This window comes from Schistocerca serialis, chromosome 2 (assembly GCF_023864345.2).
Source record: "Schistocerca serialis cubense isolate TAMUIC-IGC-003099 chromosome 2, iqSchSeri2.2, whole genome shotgun sequence".
Classification (NCBI taxonomy): domain Eukaryota; kingdom Metazoa; phylum Arthropoda; class Insecta; order Orthoptera; family Acrididae; genus Schistocerca; species Schistocerca serialis.
This window is the reverse complement of record NC_064639.1, coordinates 783,587,265-783,597,202: the sequence shown is the minus strand read 5'-3', so window position 1 is coordinate 783,597,202 and position 9,938 is coordinate 783,587,265.

The window sequence follows — 9,938 nt, the reverse complement described above, 5'->3', positions numbered from 1 at the left end:
ATGCTGCAGACTTTGTACGACGCGCCAGAGCCATACAGTGAAAACCTGGTCTTTTCTCTCAGCAGTGCAGCGTGGCCACCTAGACAACGGTCTTCTTGCGACCATGCATTCTCGTAGCCATCCCTGCCAACAATCACGTACAGTGGCTATACTCGTGCGAAGTCTTTCTGCAGTATCGCTGAAGAATCATCGAGTTTTCCGTAGTCCAGCTACACGACGTCGTTCAAATTCAGTGGAGTGATGATAATAGCGTCTGTGACGTGGCTTTTGATTCGATACATATCTGGCGGTCCGGTTCGCGAAAATTGCATATAGAATGGGCTGGCTGGTGGTATGACGAAGGTCCGAGAGAGAGCACGAGTAGAATGTCGGCAGTGAGTGAGGCTGCGAGATATAGAGGAGGCACCCCACTTTGAAAAGGAGAGACAGTTAGGATCTTAAAGTAGATGCGGTGAGTGTCGTGTGCAGAGCCGAGGAGAGAGACCGTGCCCTGGTCGGTGAGGGCGCTGCCTTCGTGTTGTCGTTTTGTGTTTGGACACCAAGAACAGAAAACAGTGTCAGATGTAATATCGGTGGATGAGACATATCGGATTAACATCTACGCACACAGGTACACGAGCTGTAGATGTCATTATCAGTTCGAAAAAATAAAGTTACCTAATTAAACGCAGATTACTAAACCATCGCAAAATCTATAATTGCAGTTGGTACCTATTCACAGTTCCCGCCAGTCTGGTATTGTCAGTCTAGGGCGTAAAATAGGATATTATGTATTTATTTTGTATGCTATATACCATTTGAGGCCTTATGCACTCTAAGACAGAAAATGCGACTCACCGAGAAGGCATTACCCGAATGGGATGGAAGTTGGTAAATGTGATTTACATGTACAGACAAAACAAATTATTACATTTTCAGGAAAACTGGATGAATTATTCAGGAGAAAGAGCTTCACAAATTGAGCAAGTCAATAAATCACCACTGGGAGGAGAGACAACCTTCACGTACTGATCCCCATCCAGCACTTCTGGGACAACTCATACGGCCAACTTCAGTATCTGAATCTGATGAGACATTTCGTCAGGAACAAGCATATTTACATCTAAAGAAAAATGTCCTGCTCTGCTTTGGAGTTCTAGTGAAGCTTCAGGACAAGACTTCTACCTTATGCTGAGCCGTAATAAGCCGTCACTTACGATGGCCAATGTTCCGAAGGAGAATAATTCGTGACAGTCAGAAGCTAACATATTCGTGACTGTTAGGCAGATTGCATTCTACCTTGAGCATGCTGGCCGTTATTAATATTCCAGGAACAATATTAATTGCCTGACTTGTGGTCGAGTTCCGAGTTTCTTGTAACTTAAATTCAAAACCATCGCTAATGTGTACAGACACTTGTTTGAATGGGCCAATGTAGGAACATCGGTCTCACTTCCCTTAAGTGGAACTGGTCTGTTCCCCATTTGTAATTCGTTATCCTTGTCTTTAACAATTAGTTGATTTATAATTTTACTCTGTTGTAGTTCAGTCCATCCATGGGCTTGTGTCATCTCCCCAGTTAACGGGCGAGAGCTTAGGGAATGTTTCTGCTGCCCTGGTCGGTTACGGTTCTGGAGCTGTTTTCTTAGCGACCGACCGACCGACGTACAAGTTTTAGAAAAGGCCGAGCCATCTCATGTCGGTCTCCTCACAGTTCGAGTCCGGAGTTGCAAAACAGTAATAATTTAAATGTATGTATCTTACTCTCTTAAACACATCTGATTTTATTCTGATGGACGTAAACGTTCATGTTTGGAGCTAAGTTCATAATGACCTGTTGATATTCAATTAATCATTTGTTGAGACTTTATTCTGCTGGACGTAAACGTTCATGTTTGGAGCTAAGTTCATAATGACCTGTTGATATTCAATTAATCATTTGTTGAGCACCTTGGTGCATTTGATCTTGAATATCATGTAAAAAAAATTGTTCAGATGGCTCTGAGCAGTATGGTACTTAACATCTGAGGTCATGAGTCCCCTAGAACTTAGAAATACTTAAACCTAACTAACCTAAAGACATCACACACATCCATGCCCGACGCAGGATTCGAACCGGCGACCGTAGCAGTCGCGCGGCTCCGGACTGAAGCGCCTAGAACCGCTCGGGCACCGCGGCCGGCAAATATCATGTAACCTGAATTGCTATCAGTTAAAGACTTGGTGAGTGCATTAGCGCATATTTCTCAATTACAGTTGTTAATTGGAAGGTTATTAACGGTGTCTGGTAAGCGCCAAGTGCGCCTTTTGGAAAACTGCAAATATTATTCAAATTGTTTTAAAAAGATAAACTGTTATCAACAGATGGTTTGGTAAGCGCCAGGTGAGCGTTTTCTTAACTTTCAAGATTTTTAAATAGTTTTGGAAAGGAAAATTGATATTGACAGATAGTTTAGTAATCACTAGGCCCATATTTTATTAAATCTAAAATTTATTGAAATTCCTATAAACATCTGCTTTAGTAAGTGTTGTGTCCTATTTCTCTTAACTACCAACTGTTTACAGTACAATCAGCATTTCATTCGAGTATTTCATACTGGAAGAAATTTGCTTAGTTGTGTCCATGCACTCAAAACTTGTCTAAAATAAATCTTCATCATGCAGACTATGAATGATGTTGCTGTTGCGGGGCTAATCCTCCCACTCCATAGCCTTGTGTGCTGACCCTCGTGACCTGGTCCTACGACCGTCTTTGTCACCTGACTCTTGACTAGCGTCAACTCACCACGTCCAATCTCAAAATCAACTGACGTTCCGACCGTTACACCGTGTATTTAAAGCCAACATGATCTATATCCTCATAGTGTCACAACTCTTACGCGACTGGCGCAAAATTTCAATAGATACTTCCGTTTATGTCGCGCAACTCCTTCCTCATGTAGCGATTTTTTTCCGTCAATGAATTTATACCTGGGAGTGTTAAATATTCGAAGAAGTAAAGCGCCGCACGTTTGTAGCGAACACGATCGAAACTGCGAAGGCTGCGGCGTGGGTGGAGAACGTAGCGAGCCGTGTAGCGCCATCAGTCAATGGCAGGCCAGGCCAGGGCAGCACGGGCGAGAGAATGGCGAGGGGAGGGCGGACAGCCGAATTTCCGAGCAGGCAGAAGGCAGCCGAGGCTCCATTTGTCCGGCCAGCGCACAGTGTTGCACAGTGCACAGTGTTTCCTGCTGCCCGACAAACAGCATTCACTCCCGTCGATCCGCTGTCGATAAGCCGGGCCCGCTCTTCCGCTTTTAATGCATCCGCCGCGCTGTCGGCTTTGTCCGTGATTTCCGACGGCCGCTACACCTAAGCCGCCGTCCCAGCAGAGTCCCGCTGGCACGGCCCGTGCGCCTCTATCGTGGTATCTCCAACTGTTCGCACGTTTCAATCATCGTACTTCCACATTGTCTTTTAAGTTGCTGCTTTTGTAAATATCCAATGTCTGCAACGATATGTTTCCCCTAATCTTACTCACTATCATCATGAATGATGAAAATCAAATGGGCTGATTAGAAATGGGGAGATCCTTCGTAGAATAGGTGAAGACGAAATATGAGGAAATCAATGACTACATGAAGGGACAGGATGATAAGACGTGTGATAAGACATCAGAGATTGCTTCCGTTGTACTAGAGGGACGCTAGACGGCAAAAACTGCCCACTCAGAGGAATGATGAAAAAAAAAAAAAATTAGATTCAAGCATTTGCACTTTAGACCAATGATATCCATCAGATTTTATGTTCTTGATGTTTCCACTTGATCTTCTGCCAGTCACTGCGGAAGACAGTAGTTCACACTCATCTGTAGATACGTGGTCGGTCACTTTCATCGATATCTCCTCGGCAGAAGAAACCAAATCATCGACGCCTGAATGATTCTTACTCTCAACTGATCATACGGCTGCATCTCACGATTCCATCAACGATGCCAAGTCGAAAGATACAGGAAATGTATTCGTAGTTCTGAATATGGGCAACCATTAGCTGTGTAGTGAAATGACGACAATGAAAATTTCTTCAAATGGTTCAAAGGGCTCTGAGCACTACGGGACTTAACATAGCGGCCGAAGTGGCCGAGCGGTTCTACGTGCTGCAGTCTGTAATCGCTCGACCGCTACGGTCGCAGGTTCGAATCCTGCCTCGGGCATGGATGTGTGTGATGTCCTTAGGTTAGTTAGGTTCAAGTAGTTCTAAGTTCTAGGGGACTGATGACCTGAGAAATTCCATAGTGCTCAGAGCCATTTGAACCATTTCTTGGTCTAACATCTCAAGTCACCAGTCCCCTAGAACTTAGAAGTACTTAAACCTAACTAACCTAAGGACATCACACACATCCATGCCCGAGGCAGGATTCGAACCTGCAACCGTAGCAGTCACGCGGTTCCGGACTGAAGCACCTACAACCGCTCGGTCACCGCAGCCGGCAATGTAAATTTGTGCTTTGATCGATCACCTTACCACTAGGTTATCCGAGCACGCTTCTCGCGAGACCCGAACTCCCTCATTGCATGATCCATGCGTTTACAGCCTGCACTTGTTCATCCATTAGGCATATTCCAGTATAAGGGAAACTTTTCAATTGAAAGTTGCTTGTCTGGCGTCGGCGGATTAATACGTTGCGCTGCCTTTGCCAGGGAAACTTTTCAATTGAAAGTTGCTTGTCTGGCGTCGGCGGATTAATACGTTGCAGTGCCTTTGCTGTTCATAAGTACGATGCAATATTTTGTTTGGATACGAGTGCACGTAAACGGGAACTCTCGGTCTGGCACGAACTTTCATTGCTGTCATTCCATTATACAGCTAACGGTCGTCCATATTCGCAACTGCGAGGAATACGTTTCATGTATTTCATAACGGCTGTAGTCGTCGCAGTGCTTGTTCCTTCGGACATGCATGCATGTCTCTTGGAACTTTACATCGTACATGTGAATAACCCAGGCTCTGCAATATCGTAAGTTTAAATACGACTGTTGTTTCACATAACATTCAACCTACTGAGGCGTCAACGAAGCGTTATTCTTTCAGATAACGAGATTCGCTGTAAAATTAAGCACCAGACTTGAATCTGTAACATTTATACTTGCATAATCTACAGACGAAAACGCTTGACGGTGATCACTACGGATAAAATAAAGTCTTTAAGCTGTATTATGGAAAAAGCGGGCTTGACATGAAACCTTTAAGAACACCGCATCTAAAGGTACCCCAGCTGTAAGGAATCGCATCTTTTGTTTTATGATAGTGTAAAACAAGCTTCCGGACAATCTTGCTAAGTTATACCCGAAAAAAGATCCGTAGTGTTCTATTTTAGCAACATACCAACATACAACTATCTACACTGACTCAAGCCCACAGGAAGTGCAAAAAGAAATCTAGTAGCTGTGGATTATTAATAATTACCTTTTACAATATCAAATAAGGAGAAATGTGTTACGGTGTGGAGAAATGAATTATTTGTAAAACTATAAAGTGACTCGTTCAACAAATACTCCTCAGACGAAAAGGCAACTTCTCTATTGTACGTTGCCTTTCTGAAAATATTTCAAAACATAAACAACGATGACACTGATCTGCAATTAATAACATCATCTTTTGCTTGTCCCATGATCTCACTGCCAAATACTTAAATTTGTCTGGAAAAATCGTTATTCGAAAGACATATTTCACAAGTAAGTAAATATGCTGCTAATTACACAAGTCTTTGCTGTCCTCCTTCGACCGTGACCACCCGGACTTTGCGCTTCAGTGACTAAATGATATTCTCAGTTTCGTTTAGTATACAGCAGCCTTTGCTTGAAACAGCGATCTGTCGGTAAATTATGAATTCGTGTTGTGCAAGAAGTTCTGACTCGTTTGACTCACAAATGACAAGAAATATCTTTCAGGGCTCTGAATACTTCGGTGATGCCAGTGGGATCTAGTTATCTATGTATATATGTATCAGCCCTAAGGGTGAGTGAAGGCTAAAGTAATACAGTAAATTATTGATCAAACTCTTTGAGACAGGAAATGGAGATACATCTTGCCGTTCGCTGACACCAGCTCAGTGTTCCATTTCTTACGGGGAACGGAGAATACTTGCCACGTGTCGTTAGGATACGGGCACTGCTGAAGTATAAGAGAACGACATCGACACGCAATGCAGCGTATTTGCATTACATAGCTTCAAGGTTCCTTCTCAAGTGCGGACATCGGCAGGACTTTTTCTCCGCCACTCGTCGCTGCTACTGATCTAGGGCAAGAGATAGCTGATTCCCCTCGGCTCAGCCGATACTCTTCATTACGGTAGCGGGGGAGGATGAGCGGACGCTGATTAGATGAGGTCCGTATCGGCAACCGATCGCAGAGTATCCGACGTGAGTGATTGAGCTGGAAGACTTCTGGAGAGGGATACAGGGAGGGGACGGCTGTGATTGGCTGCCACACTGGCGAACACCGGCCTGCTACCCTACAGGGTAGGCAGAGATGGCTTTCCATTCTATGAAATTCCGTTATTGAATGAGATGTTATTTCTCACTAAACACTAATAATGCAGAGAATGCATATGCATATGACACCGTGCTGTAAAATATTTTAAATCGTTCTTTTCTTAAATAATATATACTAGGTGGTCCATCTGAAGTTTCTGATGAGATTATCTCGACAACTATACATTGGGTAAAAATATTGGGTAAGGCAAGTTTGTAAGCATCAAATGCTACTACACGTGACATGATACACCCCCTTGGGTGGGGCGGGGGGGAACTTTTAAATCTTAAATGGAAACCCCCATTTTTTATAGCAGATTCGGATTCTGCATGAGAAAAGTAATCAAGTTTTGTCTGAAACATTTTTTTAAACCATTGACAGATGGCGCTGAAATCGAGAAAAACGTAAAATTGGGAAAGAAATCTGATTTATTTAAAATTATCCGAGAAAGACGCATCAAATCGATAAAAAATGTGCACCAATTCTTTCGTTATACCAAATTAAGCTATTTTTGTACAAAATGTATTGTATCCTACTCTTAGCGTTACCCAGGAACAACGGCATGGACGTAGTAGAATGACGTTCTCATGATGTGCTTCATTAGTGTAAGTCCCCTTGCCTCTCACATGTTGGGGTGCTTCATTAGTGTGAGTCCCCTTGCCTCTCACAATTTGGGGTGCTTAATAAATGAAATTAGCCTCGAAGAAATTGTCCAAAATTATACCCATTTGCTTCAACGCATATAGTCAATCGTCTGCGAAAGTTGTCGACAGTTTTGAACAGCACATCCTGTGGTATGACTGCACACACACTTCGAATGCATTGCTCCGTATCGTTTCTGATTGTGGGCTGTCTTTCATAAACAATATTTTTTTTAAAAACGCCACCAGAAAACATCAGGAGATGGTAGGTCTGGTAAACGTGGAGACCACTGAATTGGTCCGCCGTGTCCTATCCACTGAACAGGGTACCGTAAATTTAAAACGTTCCGCACATTTTTTGCATAATGGGGAGCTGCTCCATCCTCTTGGAACCACATCCGTTGCCTGGTTTCTAAATCAACATGTTCCATTAGCTCCAACAAATCGTCGCAGAAAAGTTGTAAATAAGATCCCCCAGAAACATTGTGGTCAAAAAAATACGGTCCTATCAAGTAACCGTTTAAAATTCCACACCAGACCATCAACGGCCGTTTGTGTTGATTGTCAACGGGTCTGTGCCAGCGTGGATTGACTGGGGACCAATAATGACAATCATGACGATTTAATTCGCCAATGGTTTTGAATGTGGCTTCATCGGTGAACATAACGTATCTAAAAAAATCATTGAGACCTCTTATCATTTCCGAGGCCCACTGGCAGAAATGCAATCATATTTCCATATCTTTTGGCGATATTGTCTGTGTTAGTGTGATATTATACGCATGATATTTATGTGCCTTCAAAATCCTCAAAACAGTTGATTTCGGTTTTCCACTGTGTCTCTGAATTGCACGACTGCTAATTTCGGGATCCAGTTGAACACAGGCGAGGGCGATAAGGGTACGAGCGAAATTTTCATTGCATACGCGATGATGAGGTGGATAGTGCACGTATGCATTTCGAGCTCATTGAGTGCAATTTCGAATAATGTTTTCGCTTGCATGTCGTCTGTTTGGCAAACGATCCTCATACAATTGCGCAGTTGCAGCGTAATTGTTATGGCATTCACCTAAACTAAGCACCATGTCAACAATCTCTGTAGGAGGATAGTGAGCCATGTTTCGTTAAAGAGTAATTTGCTTTCGTCAGTTCATGTTCACGGTTCACAATCTGAAACTTAAGTGACATTTGATCGCATTGCACCGACCTTTATACTGAGCCATAGTTTGCAGTTTGGCCATGGTAGCGCCACAGTCGGATGAGTAATGCAATTATGAAGAGTTCCCTAACGAGATTTTAATACCATTCTGCTCACTGGATAAAAGCTGTGGCGGGTAGGATGCATTTTGCAAAAAAATAGCTTAATTTGGCGTAATGAAGGAATTGGTGCACATTTTGTATCGATCTGATGCGTCTTTCTCGGATAATTCAAAATAAATCAGAGTTATTTCCCAATTTTACGTTTTTCTCGATTTCAGAGCCATCTGTCAATGGTGTAAAAAATGTTTCAGACAAAACTTGATTACTTTTTTATGGAGAATCCGAATCTGCAATAAAAAATAGGGTTTCCATTTAAGATTTAAAAGTTGCCCCCCACCCCACCCAAGGGGGTGGGTGCTGGGGGTTAAGTGTAGTATCATTTGATGTCCCCCCTTCAGCTTACGAACTTGTCTTGCCCATTATTTTTACCTGGTGTATAGTTTTCGAGATAATCTCATCCGAAACTTCAGATGGACCACCCTCCAGATTTCGCATAATGACAATGCCTGATGCCACTATTCACTTGAAAAACAAATTAGATTACTTTGGTGGAAAGGAATATAATTTGTTAGTTTCTCCAGAGAGAAGTATGATATCTTAGATAAATAATTAAAGATATAACACTTCTAAAATAATTTAATTTCAAAGCATTCATATATTAAATTAATATGAAAGCAATGAGCGTCAAAGGTGTTCTCCATCAAAAGTGGTCAGGAGCGGGACTAGAACCCGCACGTTAGTCTTTTGTTTTTCTCGCTCAACATGTTTGCCATGCTGTTTTTCAACCGTGTTCTGCTACCGTGCCGTTCCGTCTACATGTACTTCTTCTAACCCTACCACACAGTCGAGAGTGAGAACTCTTAACGCGAAGAGTAATCTCTAGAATCAAAGTAACAGACTGCTCTAGAGAACATTGATGCAAATCAAGACGGCCGAACTAACGAAAACTACCCCCGTAATCGCAAAGAATGCTGTTGATTTATGAACTGCAGTGGTTCTATGGAATTCAGTTTATGATATTTGTGAATATTTTATACTCAAGCTACGAGGAACCAAGTGGAACCAACGAATGACTAATTTTCAGACAATTACAAAATGAAGACCCGTATTGAGAACCACCGTCACTGCATCAAGGTGAAAAAAATACCGTTGGGCTGAAAAATAACAGAGCGCAAGGAGAAGGCAGTATATTAGTTGATAAATGGAAACTTGGAGGAAAGCGGGCAGCAGAAACCATTTGTGAGGTTATTGAAGATAGCTGGGAGAAAGGAAGAATACCTGACTATTGAAAAGAAAGCCATAACCTGTCCACTACATAAGGAGGGAAACAGAACGGGCATCAGCAACTACAATCGCATCTTTAATTTCAGCTGCCTACAAAATATATCCAAAGTACTAATTAACAAGGTAAAAGAACAAGTAGAACACACAAATGGCGAGTACTAAGTGTGCTTCAGAAGAAGTAGATCGTGCCCAGAGCATATTTTATAGTCGAAAACAATGCTCAGAATAAGAACCATACGGAATCGTAATACACTCTTTAAC